We start from the raw sequence: 16,669 nt of genomic DNA on the forward strand, positions 1-16,669 counted from the left end.
TCATAGATAATATCATGAAGCCTGCTTAGTTCTCTTTAGAAAGAATAAGGTTTTAAAAGACATTTTATTCTCCTTGCTGTATTTCAGGCTTGCGATATCAAAAATACAGATACTGGATTAGCATGCAAGACATGTTCCTCATTCTGTCAAGCTTTTATTTAAAAGATTTCATTTTAAAGTTTTGGAGGCTTTTTTAATAAAAAAGGTCCCATGTGGTGAAAAACATCTCGGAGAAGATGTACACAAAACATTGTTTTGCTGTGATTGAGCTGGAAGTGCTTCTATGAAGTGAGTTGAGATTTCCTACCCTAAGTTTATGTTTCATTTCTCTGACCTCAGTATTATTATTAATTTGTTATAAAGTAGAATATACATGCTAAGCCTAATGAAGAATAATTAATACCAAGAGTGAATGACTTGATGTTCTGGTACAGACTATCAATAGTGTGTCAAAGTCAATCTATTGTAAACAGAAGTGAAAATACATATATGGACCTGGCATTCTACTACAGAAAAACATAAAGATGGAAGTAAAAGAGTTGACACTTTTTTGAAATTAATTGCTATGTTTAATAGGTAGTTTTTATCTTCACTGATTGCTATAATTGTTTTGGGTTTAGATTAATTTTTAAAGTGACAATGTCTCTTTGATAAGGTTAATTCTGCAAAATGCTTGTCTGCCTGATTTGAACTTAGGGAACTCATGCTGCTTTCTTTCATTATCTTATATTTACCCAGCTGTTATTTTAACACCTTCATTTCTTATGGGGAATGTTAAGTTTCTATGTTGTAACCTTTGTACAACCCAGTGCCAATAATTACACTGCTTTTTGTCAACAGCTCTGGCTTCCCAAGAGATTGACAGTGGGATTTTCAAAGCACCAAGTGCCAAGTTTGCTCACTCAGTGGACTTGTTGGCCCCGTTCCCTCTCTGCCAACACGTTTCACTGCTGCGCTGATGTACCTGGTGCAGCCATATGTGTATCAGCATATAAAGCTTATTTTCCATACTGAATTATAAAAGCTATATTGTCACAGGCTGTTGAGAGCTGTGTGAGAGTTAATATGAACCGGCTGAGCAGTATCATGCAAGTGAGGAATATTATCCTCCTGTCTGAGTGCTACAAAGAGGAATCAGCCTTTTCCACCTTCTGTTTCTCCACTCTAGTTCTCTCCTGCAAAATGGCACACAATGGCTGACAGCTCAGGTCTTCAGTGCTGTCTTTCCACTTGTTTCCTTGTTAGTCACAGGGAGCAAGGCAGGGAAAGGCAGACTCCACACTTGTGAAAGACTGTGCTCACCATTTGCCTTTGTGTTGCAGACAAGCTGTGATAGAAATTTAATTTTAATCTCTTTAATATATTTAATGAAAACTGGTAATGCCCACTTCTGTATTTGAGCAGTCTGTGCTTGTTGGTATATAAACACACTCGTTATTTTTCCCACCTCAGCTGTGTCAAGAAGCTTGAGTCACATTGACTGAAAGCAATTTATTCTCTCCAAAATTCAGAGATTCCTCTGGAAAGCAGGAGACAGACATTTGGTTATATATGGAGGGAAGTAAATTATATTTTGAAAAAGTCAACTTCTTTGGAGCATCTTCTTCAACTGTGCCAGAGAAGCTACCTCAGAAAAGGGGCTGTGTATTTTCAACCACTTTTGTTCAAAAGAAGATAGCTGAATAAGAAAATAAATTAAAACCTACAAGTGGCAGGTATCATTCCAAAACAAAATAGCACTCAGAATCCGAGGGCAGAAATTGGTAAATTTGAGCATTGGTGTTAGAATTTAGTCCTTGATATCGTGTAGTTGAGAATGACATCTGGTTGGAATATGTGGATGGTTTCATAGTTATTCAACTGAGCAAAAATATCCCTTTGCAGTGTTTCAGAAGGAGTAAAATGTTACTTTCAGGAGTATGAATTGAAAGGCCATTATGAAATATCTTGAGTGGATAGATGTACAATATCTGTATTAATTGAGATAAATGTATAATTGTTTGTCATATTTTTCCAGTATATTTTTGTTCTGCTTTTGGCTTGACCATCACTAGTAATTAAATCTGGTCATGTCTGCCAACAGATTTTTATTCATTTGCTGTTGACTGCTGGTAATTCATCACTCTAAAATTACCATCTTAGTTTTTGCTTTGTCCTGTCCTAAACCTCCCTTTTTTCCAGGAGAATTAATGTGTTAGAGATTGTGATGTTCCCTGACTGGTTCAAACCCTGCACACAACTTTCAAGAAAATATGTAGCATCCCATGTTTTAAAAAATTCAAATGAAACCCAAACAAACCAGGATTACTAGAGAATTTATCAGTATAACTTATGTAGCTTTATAAAGAGATGCAAGCCTTCAAACAAGTCCTAGAATAATGCAACTCTTTCTTTTCATAGGAGAGAAGAGGAAAAGCCACATCTCACAAATTCAATTGATATAAATGTTTGATTCACAATTCTGTTTACTAACTTTTTACCTTATTTATATATATGAAACCAGCATGCTCTTACCATGATTGTCTTTTTGAAAGGATGTAGTACTTTTTGTAGAATATGTTCTTGGTTGCATAGATACTGGAACAAATGAAGTCCTGGATTCCATGGAGGACCAGCTCAGAGCTGAAACTGTGGGGTTCTAGTGTGAGGAGAATGGCTCTGTGCAGTACCTAGTGAAGGCTGTAATGTCCTAGAAACTCTGTGTTCCCAGTTGAAGAAAATAATCTTGGAGGGGGGGAGTTACTTTTTTATTTTTAAATATATAAATTTTTATTTATATATTTTTTATTTTAAATATATAAATATAGGCTTACTTTTCAATCTCATTCTGACTTCTGAACACAGTCCCAGTTACATCAGTGCTAAGAAGCTGCTTATAGTCTTGGGTCTTTATCTTCAGTGCCTGCAAACCCAAATAGTCATTCTGTATCCACTGAGGACATGAATTGTCTGATACAACACCCTCAGGAAGAACCTGGGATGAATTGATTCCCTGCAGGTCAGCTCCTACCATACCCTGCAGAGTCTCTGCCTTGTTGAGAGCCAAAAACCTAAAGAAAGCTCTAGGCTTTTTTTGTCAGCTCCTTTCAGCCAGGTTTAGTTTTCTGTCATGAGTGAGTTAAACCCAGAAGCCCGCATGAATCCCAGTGGTGGATGAGTGAAGATCTGGGAACTGAGGCCCCAGTGCACTTGATTTCACTTGTGAATAGAAGAGCAAGTGAAAAATCATACTAGCAGTGGAATAAGGCAGTTCACAGTCAGCTGTTGAATATGCAACATGCTCCTTCATGGGAATTGACTCCTGAATAGCACTACAGTGGGGGAAAGGGGATTTGTGAACCGTCTCCTCCAAAGCAGGCACAGAAAAGCTGCAGGGTCAGCAGATTTCCTGTGGGCTTTTGATACAAAGCAGGAAGCTGTAACACTAATGGTGCCTGTGCTGAAAAATTTCTTTAAATACATTTTGTATGTTGCTGTCAAGAGTGAAGTTAATTTCTTATACCAAGCCCAAACTGTGAAAGGAATACAATGAGGTTATGAAATTACTTTATTCTGAGTGTAGCTGCATTGCTGCCTTTGTGAATATGTTTGAGAGGTTTTCTTCCTAATTGAAGTGTATGAAGAGAGCACTTCCAGTGGCATTTGGAAATAATATTTGCCAAGGACATGCAATAAGAAAATTATGATATGAAAAACTCTATAAACTTTGGGGAGAAAAAAAGCCCCGCAGAAGTGACTGGGCATCTTCCTGGCTCCTCCAATTTTCATGCATATGAATAGTTCCTTAAATGCAATGATACTATTTACATGAATAAAGATGTCAGGATTTGGTTAATACAACCCCTGTACATGGTGATTCAGTGTCATATCACTCTAGAGAGTAATTCAGTGTGGCACAAAATCCTGCCAGCATGTTCTGGCTGTCAAAGCACGCTCTGTGCACGAGGTACGTGCTGCAATTTGTTTTGCTTTATTTTGGCCATCTAAATGTCACGGTGTCTAACTGAAGCTAAATGTCATGGCTTTCCCTATAACTGAGAGACAGGTCCAGGCACTACCCTAGGATTGTTTCTCCTCTTGGACTTTTTTGCTGTGTGTGACTTCTGCAAAGCAGAGGTACATTTTCACTGCGCATCTCAGAACCTCTTTGCAGAAAAGATACTGAGTTCTAGACATCATACTTAGGAGGGTGAACAACTGCATTTTATTGGAATAACAGTGTATTTGGGCAAAGCAGAGGAGCTTTACAGCTATTAAGTCTTTTTTTCAAACAAAACCAGAACTTTTCAGCTCTTGGCTGCATTTGCTGTGGGAACAACTTCAAACAAATATGTGATTTGAACTGGTCAATGTTTATAATGAAGGAATGGCTTTCATTTCAAAACCAAACTCGTTTAACACATATTAAACAAAAATGAAAATAAAAGTATTTAGGCTGGTTTTTTTACCATTTCCATTTCCCCCTTTTGCTCAATTCTTTTAAATAGCTGAAAATCTTTTCCCCTTTCCCTTGAATTTATTTAAATAGGCCTTTTTTTACTAGAGGCAAAATATATTACAAAATATTTGGATAAAAGAGTTGTTCATTTTAAACCAGTTCTTAAAGGCTTCAATCCACGCTCTTGTGACCTTATATTAGTGCTAATAACAGAGTATGTATTTAAGGATCCATCATCCAAAATGTTATCTTCAATGAATTCTTCTCTGCTACATTTTAACTCTTAAAGGCACCTACATTTCAGAAGCCTTGAACTTTTATTTTCCACGGTTACCTAAATTTTAATTAACAATTATGTGCCAGTAGTCCTAAAGTAGTCCAGTCTAAATGGGACCACATAGCTTGATGTCTGATTGATCCTAAAACATGTTCATGATCTAGAAATTAGATAGGAGTGGCTCAGTGGAGGCTCTACAGCTGTGTGCTGCTCCCAGACTAGGATATCATATGTGATCACTTTTGGGACTGGGCTCACAGGGGGTTAGCTGACTGACACAGATCACGCTTGCTAGAGGAATCAAGATGTACAGGTACTCTTTTAATTAAGAGTTGGAGTTTTTTTCTTTCTAATGCCTTCCTAATGAGTGATCAGGGCTTACAAGATAAAATTGTTTTTTAAACAAGATATTTTAATGTCATCCTCCATAAACAGTCAAATGTATATAAAACAGTCCTAGAAATCATATGAAGATTCAAACTGATAGTCCTTTTCTGTGTGTCTGAATGGAGGTACTGTAAGCTTGGAAGCAGAGGTATTCCCTCACAGCAGGCTGAGTTATGATACTGTTATTGCCAGAGACATAGCCTTTACACTGTCTAAATTCTCAAAAATCTTAAATATAGTTGTCTGAAGTCTGAAGATCCAATAATTCAAATGTCTTCATTTCAGTGGCTGGAGAAATGTGAGGCAATGCAGTCATCTGGGCTCAGCATTTGACTTGTTTGGGACCTTTGGAGCAGACAGTCTGAAGGGAAGATGAGTAACTCCTTTGCTCTTTACCTGCTGATATTAAGCAATGATTAAGACTATCATCTTATAACCATCATTACAAGATTTTTGAAGAAATGAAAGATTTCTGGCAAACAGTTAAATTTTGGCACTGTCACGCTGAGAAATATGTCTTTGCTGAAAGTAATTCACTTATTGTTACCAGTTTTCATGCCCAACAGCTCTTACCCCTTCTCCAGTTTCTGTGAGTGAGGACTGGTGCTGATCCCAGGGGGAAGTTAGGTACAGACACATTAGGAGACTGAAGGATATTATGATGCCAATATACTCAGGATGTTGCCATGCTCAGCTGTAGCTCCCTGTGCTGTGGAGAGTCTCGGTTTTATTGCTTATAGATTACGTTAATCAAAATGAACACCAGCAAATCTTTAGACTCCTTTCATGACAGTTAATATCTGCAGAGCCCACAAGGCTATCTTGGAGATAGATTTGCCTGGGAGTGCACAGCTCTGTTGCTGACTTGAGAAATCTGCTCCTTCTGCTTGAGGATGATGCCACTGTGTACAGAAACTGCTGCTGCAGTGGGCTGAAATGCAAGTAGTTTACTCGTGTGCCATGCAATTGCATTACAAAAAATTAAAAGTGTTAATTATATCAGTATCAAGAGGAAATGTTATGGTTTGGGTTTTTTCTTAGTTCTTTCTGATGCTTGATTAAATAATCAGTAAGCTGAAAATTTCACTTGGAGCCAGATCTTGAGCACAGACCCATTGATGTTAACATATGTATCCTAATTGATACCCCTTGAAACTCTGTTGATGGTTCATATGTTTCTGCTACGTTGTTGGGGTTTTTTTAAACTTCTCTTTTGCTTTAGCATAAACATATAAACACTAGAAATAAATACATACTTACTGTATTTTAACTGGAAGCAAATCCTTAGACCTGAAATCCATCTCTGCTCTGTTCATCCTTGTATACCCTCCCACTGACTAGGGAATTTTCATTCCATTTGATTCTCACCACTGCTAAAACAAATAACTCTAACTACTCCTTTGCATTCAGACTGTCTGGTAACACTGAGCATCCTTGCATGGTGTAGAAAATTGCATGTGGAATGACAACTACCAGTCTGATGCCACACACTGTGGGCATGCTCATCAAAGCCTAATTTACATCTCTTCCTTTTACTTACTTTGAGTGATTTTTATTCTTTTAAAAAACAATTCTCTGTGTTTCAGCATGTTTCGCTTAAACATTGAAAAGAAGTGTCGCTACTATCATTTAAAAGAGGGGGAAATGAAGCACAGAATGAATAGATTTAAGGAAAAGTGGTTCTTTCCAGCAGGTGCTACCACGTGGCATTCATCCCATGAACATCAATTGTGGGTAGATAATGCCATCCTTTCCCAATGAGGGGTGAAGAATAGCTGATGCTATTTCACAAGTGCCCTAAACATGAAGGCCTACGAGAGCAATTGAGGAAAAAGGCAGCAATAAGTACTTCTTGAGCACGCAACAATTTGAATGAGGGACTGACGGTCTTTCACTCCAGATAACAGAGAGTTGTCATTAAAAAGAACATCTTTATTACTGACAGAAATAATTTCAGTTATTTCTTGAGAATACTGTGCATTTTAAAAGTGCTTTCGTTTCAATGCCATTGTGAAGGTAATCTCTTTAAAAAAAATATGATTGCAAAGTAGTTAGTGTGGAATTAAGGGCTATCCACCCAATTCTACCACTACTGTTTCAGTGAAATGTGTATGGAGAGAGGGGAATGGGATGCCAATTTCTTTTCAGTGAATAGAAATCTGTTCATGTTGTCATGAGCTTAAATGAATATAGTGTCGGATCTAAAATTCAGGAGCATAGATAGACTCATCAGGAAGGGTTGCAATCCACATGCAGAGAGTATAAAAGCTTTAAAAATATGTGCGTGGATACAGCCCACCTGATTCTCTGTTTCAGGTGGCAGTTCCTGGATACCAATGAATGTCCTGGCCTAGCAGAGTAAGCACTGAGGCAGGAGTAAGCACTGGGTTTGGAGTTACTGCTTATATTGTCTTGGATTAGTCAGTTCATGTTTTATCTGAAGTGCTGATGTTATTAATAGCATGAAATAATGATATTTAAATTACTACAGTCATAACTGTTGATTGTAGTTGATAGGAAAATAGCTATTCTTGTTGGTATTTGTCTTGAATAAAATTTTGATTTGTTTCCACAAAGATTCAAAAAACTAGCATTTTGCTCAAATTTCAAGTGTTTTGATTAGAAAGAGGTCTGCTTGCACCCCTGGGACTGCCACTCAGGGCTGTATTCCTTGTCCTGTGTCATGTGCAGGGCTCACTAACTTGGCAATGGGGGAAGGCACTTGCTTTAGCATTTGGATTGCATTTCAGACCCTGACTGCTGGGCTATGCATATCACCAAAGGGAGGTATAAGGGGTTACTGAGAAGACTTATAAAGGCTTAAAACCCAAGCTGGCCAAAGTATGAGTCCTTATTCTATAAATGATTTTGTAAGCAGTACACAGTTCTGAACTTCTCAGAAAAAAAAAAAAAAAGCCTACCGCTACTACCAAGATCAAAAGTTACCTGGAAGACAACATGGAAAAGAAATCAAGCTTTGATTTAGACTTAGCTAATAGACAAATTGAGAAAACCAATTGTTCCCTGTCTCAGTTTCTTCTCTTGGTCTGTAATCTATCAGGTCATGTGAAGAAGATGGGTGGACTGACAGGAGTGACCAATCTCTGGAAGCCCTTTGTTGATCCCCACTGTATTACATCCCCACATCAACATTTTGTCGTGATGACTGAAACAGGGAGAGTGTATCTGAGTCTGTGCCTGCCATGACCTGTACGCTGGCCCAACCTCTAGGTCTCTGCTTACCTGTATTGTCCCTCTTCCATGTCCTGTCCCTTCCCTGCTCTGGTCCCTGGGTGCAGGGAGGGAGGGAGGGAGGGAGGAAGGGAGGCAGGCAGGCAGGAAGGATAGAAGGAAGGAAGGAAGGAAGGAAGGAAGGAAGGAAGGAAGGAAAAGAAAGAGAAGAGCTAAAAGAGAAAAAACCCAGGTATCTTTAGCAACAGCACAACCAGAGAGGCAGAAAATGGAGTTCTCTATGTAGTGCTCCCTAGTCTGAGATTTACCAGGTCTAGACAAGAACTGAGCATATCTGTTAGTTTTTTGTCTGCTCCCATTTTGTCTTTTGGGAAGCAAAAGCAGCCTCAAAGAGCAGCAACAATTCCAGTTTCTATCTTTTCCCCAAAGAGACATCTAAATTCTTTAATGTCCTTAAAAAGATTGACAAATAAATGCATTTTTCATTTAACAAAATTCCTCTCTACAGGCAAAGGAAAAGAGGTAAACAACATTGTTAAATTTAATTTAACTTTGGCTTTTGCTTTTCAAATGCTTTAACAGTTTTCCTCTCCTCCTTTATATCTTTAAGAGAGGGTTAAAAAGATTTACTGGAGGCTGTTGCTATGGTGCTCCTATCAAGGTGTCTGAATTCGTTCCTCTGAACCTTGCTTAGTACTTGTACATGTTTACAGCTTTGTGTGTCTGGATCTGTTTGCTCTATCAAAATTAACACGGTGCACCCCAGCTGGTAGAGAATGTGTGCTTGTTTTCGCCTTGAGAAGATGCAGAATAAATGCAATGTGAAAGAAAGGTCTGCAGGCCTTTCTATAATAATTCTCAAGTGTTTTTGTAAACTCAGAATGTACATGTGTGGAGAGACGAGAGATGCTGTACTTAGCAATGTTTGCAAATCAGGGGACACATTATTTAGGTTATTCTAATAGCTTTTCAAAATATTACAACTGAATGGGCAGTCATTGCCAGCTGACAGTAAGAAGAGGTATTCCTGGATGACATCATCATTGGAACTTTTTAATAGGGGAATAAAAAAAGAAAAAAAACCCTCCACAGTGTGAATTATCTGTACCATAGTTCCCTGCTGCTAACATCTTTTTTTTAATGCTGACTTAAGTTTTTGCGATGCTGACATGGCACAGGCTTTTTGCTCTAAAGGATCAGATGGTCTCCAGTCCTTCTTCTGGACACAGGGCAGAGGAGAACTCTTAGAAATTCACAGCCCTTTGCACAGCTTGCACCTAAGCCCTGACCAGAGGCAAGAGGCTGAGCTCCAAGCCCAGCCTTTGTCCTGAGGAGCTGGCCATGCTGCTGAGCTCCACTGGGAACAGGACTGGCCCTTCCCTCTGGAGTCATTGCGCTCTCCAAAATCTCTCCTGTCCTTGTGCACACCAGTGCCTGCACACACACCATGGCACTTGTGTCCTCCTGAAGACATAGCATAAGATGGGTAGCTTTTCCAAACACACCATTGGGTCAGGGCTCCAATTAGCATTACTGAGCTCCAGAGGAATTTAAACAGAGAAGTCCATTATGAAATATTGTGCAATTAAACTGCAGTCTGTATCATTTAACTGTAGCAGATACCTTCTATTAAGCTGTTCATGTTGGAGTTGAAACATGTTTCAATCCAAAGGTGCTAATTATTCTGATTGAAAGGTACTAGTTTTTCTATAGGATGTACTGAACTGCACTAATACATGAGTGAACACAAAATGAACTGCAGGAGCTTGTGTTTCTGGTGGCTATACTGCTTTTTCTTTGTAGTTCTCTATTATTCCTCCATTTGTGAGCTGATGGCTGTGTCGTTTGTTTAGTTAGTACCATCAGTGGGTTTAGGTTGTATATTTCTTATCCTCCCTCCTGAGGTAAACCTGATACCTGGAGAAGTACAACTCAACGAGGATTGTGTGAGATGTTGTTCTGATGTAACATGACAGCACTTTTGTCTGTGACATGGAAATTTTCATCACTGGATAATCATGCTTGTTCTAAAATACAGGCTGTCTCCTTTGATTAATTAAAAAAAAAAAAAGTCCTTATTTCAAAGACGAGGATAAGTAGGAGTTGACATAGGACACATAAGTGTGCCAAGTTGCTTCAAAGTGACTTTTTCTGCAGTCTGTCCATCTTTGAATGAACTCCTGTTCTGGCCAGAGCTGCCCTCTTGGAGCCACATTTCTCCTCAGCACACATGGTCATTAAAGGAAGAGGACTGAATATGAACCTTAGCACTGCATGACATCACTTAGAGTTTACACTTACCTGTCTTATTTCTAAGCTGTCTGTGTTTACGTGCTTGCTGTACAATAGTTGTGCAGTTGAAAAGAGAAGTAAAAATTTCCCATTTTTATAGTAAATAATACGAAAATGTCACTTTGAAAAACACCTCCTCACATATTGGTGACTGACGGTACAAGCTTTATCTTGCTGTAGTTTGTTTTTGTACAGTGCTTATCACTACACTGTCTAAACCTCTCACAATGCATCATCACAACTGCTTTCTAGGGAAGGATCATTTTTCTTGTATGGAGGAAGAGCTGAGGCATTCGAGGTCTGGTTTAGCACCTGGGAAAGCTGATGACAAACCTGTTTGCTAAAGGTCAAACCAGGAGTCTGTGGCAGAGCTGAGAACAGAGTAACAGCTCAGTACTTCAACTCCCAGACCATTTTTCTCCCTCTTTTTCAATATCTCTCCAGGTTTTTTTGAGTGTTTTCACTTGTCAAAATTCACTCATTCATTTACATCTTTAGGATGATGTATTATTAAAATATTTTGGCACTTGATATGTATGTTCGGCTTAGTATTTGCAATCAGTTAGAAAGTGCACTTTCCAAAATGATAGATCAGTGGGTGAAGGAGCAGTGATTCATTTTCTGTGGGGGTATAATGCATTGGTAATATCAGACTGTTATTTTCTTTTCTTGAAGTAGAGCTAGTACAGTAAGCTGCTGTATTTTGCTACTGCTTATATATGCTAAGTTCGTTACAGGTTTTCTCCATTGATAAGTAATCCCCTAATAATCTGTTTTTCTGTGACAACATGAAATTACATTGAAACTCAATGTAAAATGTGACCAAGAAATGTCATATAGTAGTTGTCCTCTCATTCTTATTTTAACTCTTATTTTGGATGGAGCTTTGAGCAACCTCCTGATCTAGTTGAAGATGTTGCAGGGGGCTTGGGCTAGATAAACTTTAAAGGTCCCTTCTAACCCAAATTATTCCAGGATTCTATGATTTTGGTTTTGAAAACAATAGAGAAAGGTATATTCTCAAGATGCTTATTTTGGCTTATTTTCTCTGCAGAGTAGTCAACTTATTTTGTCTAGGATACTGAATGAGATGTCATTTTTAAAATGTCATGATATTCCCCCCAAATAGCCTGCAAGACTACTGTGAATTTCTTCCTTTCTTTCTTTTTTTTCCCTGATTCAATTGAATAATCCATTACTGTATTTATATTTAGTGATAAAAATTTTAGTAGCATAGACATATTTCTGAATTCCTTTTAAAAACTGGATACAGTTTCAGAGGAGTGCAAATGATGCAGGATATGAGCCAGGATGATGGATTCCTGGAAGAACATTGCTAAAACAGTCATGAGAAATACTCAGAACTAGGAACAATAGCAATCCTGGACAGAGAGATAATAACTCTCAGCAGAACAGTTCTTGCTTTTAAATGGGACTGTGGATTTAGATGATATTACCCATGTACTTTCAAATGAGTGTAAGAGTAGGACAGAACTAATTTAACCCAAAGTACATTTATGGTAATTTTTTGTCCTAAAATCCAGGCAGCGTGAATCCTGAACAAAAATTGTTCTAATGAAAAAAATCAGTGTTTACCAAGAATTACTGCCTTCTGAAATGTGATAGATCACAGACATTGCCTGAAATGTAATAGGGAAACAAAGATCCTGATTCCAGATTTCCTAATGACATTGAGAGGCTTTTCATTCAATTCAGAGAATTTGGGGTCTGGTCAACAATTATCTTTTCTAAACACATTTTGTCAACCAGCCTGGCACAGATGGGTCTCTTAACTGCTACCACTGTTCTTGGAGAGATGCTGGCCCTTGTGTTTATATAACTCAGCCATAGCAACTGCCAACAAGTGAACCACAAAGTTTTTTTGTATTTTCCAATCTCATAGTAAATTAGCACTGAATTCTTTTGCCATTAAATCATGCAAGCCACTACAGATATTTACTATTAAACTACAAAACTGTTCACTAATCAATCAATTGCATAAAAGCCTCAAAGAGAGCAAATAAATTGTTCAGCTGAAGCTATTAGAAAATCTATTACAGCAGGAAATTAATTTCAGTACTTCAATTAATTTAATTAGGTGAGTAATTCATGGAGTTTAGGCTTATTTTAAAACACTGATCTGAGGATTGAATCTCCAGGTCCATATATTTTATTTCCATCATTCTTTACTTTTTCCAGGTCCTCAAATTTCAAATTTATTTCCATGGTACGTCTCATTTAGCTTTGAGACAGACTACAAAGTGTAAGTCTTGCATAAATTATTTTTCTGTTTATCCCATATAGGCTTAAGTTCTTGGGCTGAACAATCAAGATTTTTCTGATTTGCTCTATAACTAAAAGTTAATTTTTCACTTCTTTTGTTCTAAGGCCCCCATAAAATAGGTCATGGCTGAAACAGAGTGTCATTTAACAGCAAGCCATTCTTGGAGGATCAAATAGGAACAGTGACAAACTTCCAGATGAACACGCCCCCAGATAGAATGGTTGGCATCCTAAATTTTCCCCTCTTAGCATTTAATATGTTGATAACAGGAACTATGTTCTCTGTCAGGTCAGCTTGGGCTGAGGCTGCATGTGTCTAAGTAATACGGCAGATTTGAGTGGCCTCTCTAGCAGACACTTTACAGAGTAAAAAACACAGTAAAATACCAGCTTTTGGTGCATAAATAACCAATAGGGCTTTGGGAGATGGGATATTTCTAACCTTCTTTTTATTACATTCTAGGGATGTTTTCTGCAGTTGAAAAAAATGTGCATCTTAAATACTTGAAGTACTGCTGAGCTACTCCCATACCCACTCTGAATAAAGGGTTTAGCTGATTACTCAGTCTGATATCAGACCTTTTCCCCATGTTTTTTGTAGGGTTTTGTGTAACACAGCTCCTGAAATTGTATTGCAACACAAGCTATTACAGTCGTCACTTAGTTGAGAAGGAGCTTGAAGGAGTGAAATGTGGAAAATGAGCCTATTTTTTCAGAAGTGTAGGTGCCTGTGGACCTGTGGACTGTTGCTAACTTGGCTAAACAATAAACCAAGTAGTTGAATCTCAGCACACTAAATGCATAAAAAAATTTTAAACAAGTTGGAGTTTTGTAACTATTGAGAAATAAGTTAGAAATATCTCTAACCATAGTTTACATTCTATGAGATATTCTTTTATTTCAATTACATTTTGTTTTAATTGTGAAATGATCTGCAGAAAAGTATTTAACATTGCCTCAGTTTGATTTTTCTCATTCCCAAAAGAAAAAAGATAAAGTTTCTCTTTGTCAAAAAGAATTAAGAATTATGAAAATTATTTTTTTAACAGTATATATTAACTTATTTTCTGAGAAATTTTGATTTCTAGGCCAGCCATTATTCTTCTATATTTTCTGAGCAACAGTATATTTAGAATTTCCACTGAAATGCCAAGATTTAATTCAAAACCATAGGCTGCTGCACATTTCTGTAGCTAGTTTTCACTCCCACCTTTTCATCTCTATATACAGTAAAAAAAAGATTGTGAATTTTATTTCTAGGAAATAAAATATTAATACAGAATTAATATCAGCAAAGTCTGTGTAAGGATGAATATTATTAGAATATGACATATTTACTTAAATTTCAAGAACAATTGGGATAGCTAGACACCTCCTATTCCAAGAAGTTTTTATAGAAGATGCAATAAAAAATATAATGACCTTCTCTGAGGGACTCCACTCCCAGAACAAACTAGTCCAGTGCTGACACTGACTCTTGGTTCTTCTTGAGGGTGAAATCCTGGTTCAATGGGAATCAGTGGTAAAACTTTCATGGACTTCAAAGGTATTACAATTTCCTCTACAACTTTATATTACTTCTTTTGATGTAAACACAAAAGATCTTCAATGACAGCTGGATTTTAATTCTACATAAAGATAGCACTACCAGTAGAATGTATTAAATTCCTGTTGACCCTAATAAGCTAGGAGAAAAAGTCAACAGCATCACAGCAATTGTTTGGAAGGAGTCAGGAAGAAAAAACGTGGAAACACATAACAAAACTGATAACATTAAAATGATAAGATTTTAAAAGGGAGAATCAAAAATAGTAAACACAATGACTTGACATTAACAGTACAGGAGAATAAAATATTATTCATCACTGCTTTCAGCTTCCATTCCAGTACCTTAGATGAAAGCCAAAGACTGCAAATACTGCCTAATCTAGGCAAGCCCAAAAGACTTAAGAGTACGTGGAAGAACTTGAGAGTTGTGTCCATGTGCACTATAAACCTACATATCTGAGAGTTCAATACTCCATCGGTTTCCTTTGTTGAGCTTAGCAGGAATGTGTGATTGAGACAAAACATGCTATGCTATCTTAAATTATGACCCCAATCAAATATTAAAAATAGAAAACTACTTCTCAATAATTAACCTTTTCCAAAGAGCTTAAAAGTTCCTTTGTAGCTCAATTTCCAAGTGACACTTACTGTAACTGAACACAGGACAAGAATGAATGCATGGAAACAGAGGAAATTAGAACAATTCATTATCAGGCACACAGGTAAGAAAGTGTTATTATCTTGGCTTTCAGTGACAGTGTAATGTCAGAATAAAACATTAGTGAACAGATCCAAGATGCCTGGTTTTGCAGAGACATTCCCCCTGATTCCCTGGGCAGAAGTGGGGCAGAATAGACTGGGGAAGGACACTCCCCAAGCCCAGGCAGCATGCGTGCTTGTTGGGACCAGCATCAGCCCACAGACCAGAGGAGGAACTCCTGGGTCTCATCTAGGCTTTGATTCTTTTAACTTCCTGGACTGCAGTCCCTACACTGGTTGTTGTTGTTGTTTTATGAAGGGTCAGCTCGTTTTTTCATTTCAAGCCAGAGCCTGAAGAATCACAGAATATGCTGGGCTGGAAGGGACCTACATCGAGTCCAGCTCTTAGCCCTGCACAAGATCATTCCCAAGAATCATACCATGTGCCCGGGAGTATTGTCCAAATGCTCCTTGAACTCTGTCAGGCTTGGTGCTGAGACCACTTCCCTGGGGAGCCTGTTCCAGTGCTCAACCACCCTCTGAGTGAAGAACCTTTTCCTGATATCCAACCTAAACCTCCCCTGACACAACTTCAGACCATTCCCTTGGGTCCTGTCACTGGTCACCACAGAGAAGAGATCACTGCCTGCTCCTCTTTTTCCCCTCATGAGGAAGTTGCAATGAGGTCTCCCCTCAGTCTCCCCTTCTCCAGGCTGAAGAGACCAAGTGACCTCAGTTGCTCCTCATATGGCTTCCCCTCACCTGACACACACCTGCTCACCAGGCACACACCAGACATCTCAAACAGGTAAAATGGGAGTACACTCCACATCTCATTCCATAGTCCTGTTGTGTGTAAAAGGAATAGATGATTTCTGAAGCTATAGGTGAAGGTTTTTGTTTTATTTCTACCCTCAGCTTTTCCTTATCATTTACCTCAAAGCATTTATGTGCAAAAGCTGCTGCATACTGCTAGACATGTGTTTGGGTGCTTGCTGGTGGGGCTCCTGTTACAAGCAACCACGTTGTGTTCAGAAACAAGGATCTTTAGTTCTTGCTCCTGAAGTGCAAGTCAGAATCCCAAATGAAATATTAAAATTATCTGGTCATGCACTTGAACCTTCAACCTCCACTGGGGCTTTGGCAGCGCCCTGGAGTCTTTCCTCTGTTGTGGATTACTTTCCATGTGAATGTCTCACCTTTGATAAAGACGTACAATAAAACAAAGTGAAAAGGTGCAATAGCTCTTCAGAAAAGGAATCAAAATTAGAGGGAGACAAGTGCTGAATGCTTGCATAAAATACAAGTCTGTAAGAAGGTAATCTTAACATAGATGTACTTAAAAGACTATCAATACTTATCCATTAAACCTCATGAAATCACCATAATGGAAGATTATAAAAGTGGGGTTTCTTTCACTTCCCTTCCTGCTGAATCCAGACATTGATTGAGACCAAAAATCCTGCACTCCTGCTTTACTTAGGGCCTGATGGCATCAGCCAGCATAGTGCTCATTTCCTGGTAGATCAAAGCTGGGTGCCTGATTCCTTCTC

Source organism: Corapipo altera, unplaced genomic scaffold (genome assembly GCF_003945725.1).
Source record: "Corapipo altera isolate COAL_440 unplaced genomic scaffold, ASM394572v1 22, whole genome shotgun sequence".
Lineage (NCBI taxonomy): Eukaryota > Metazoa > Chordata > Aves > Passeriformes > Pipridae > Corapipo > Corapipo altera.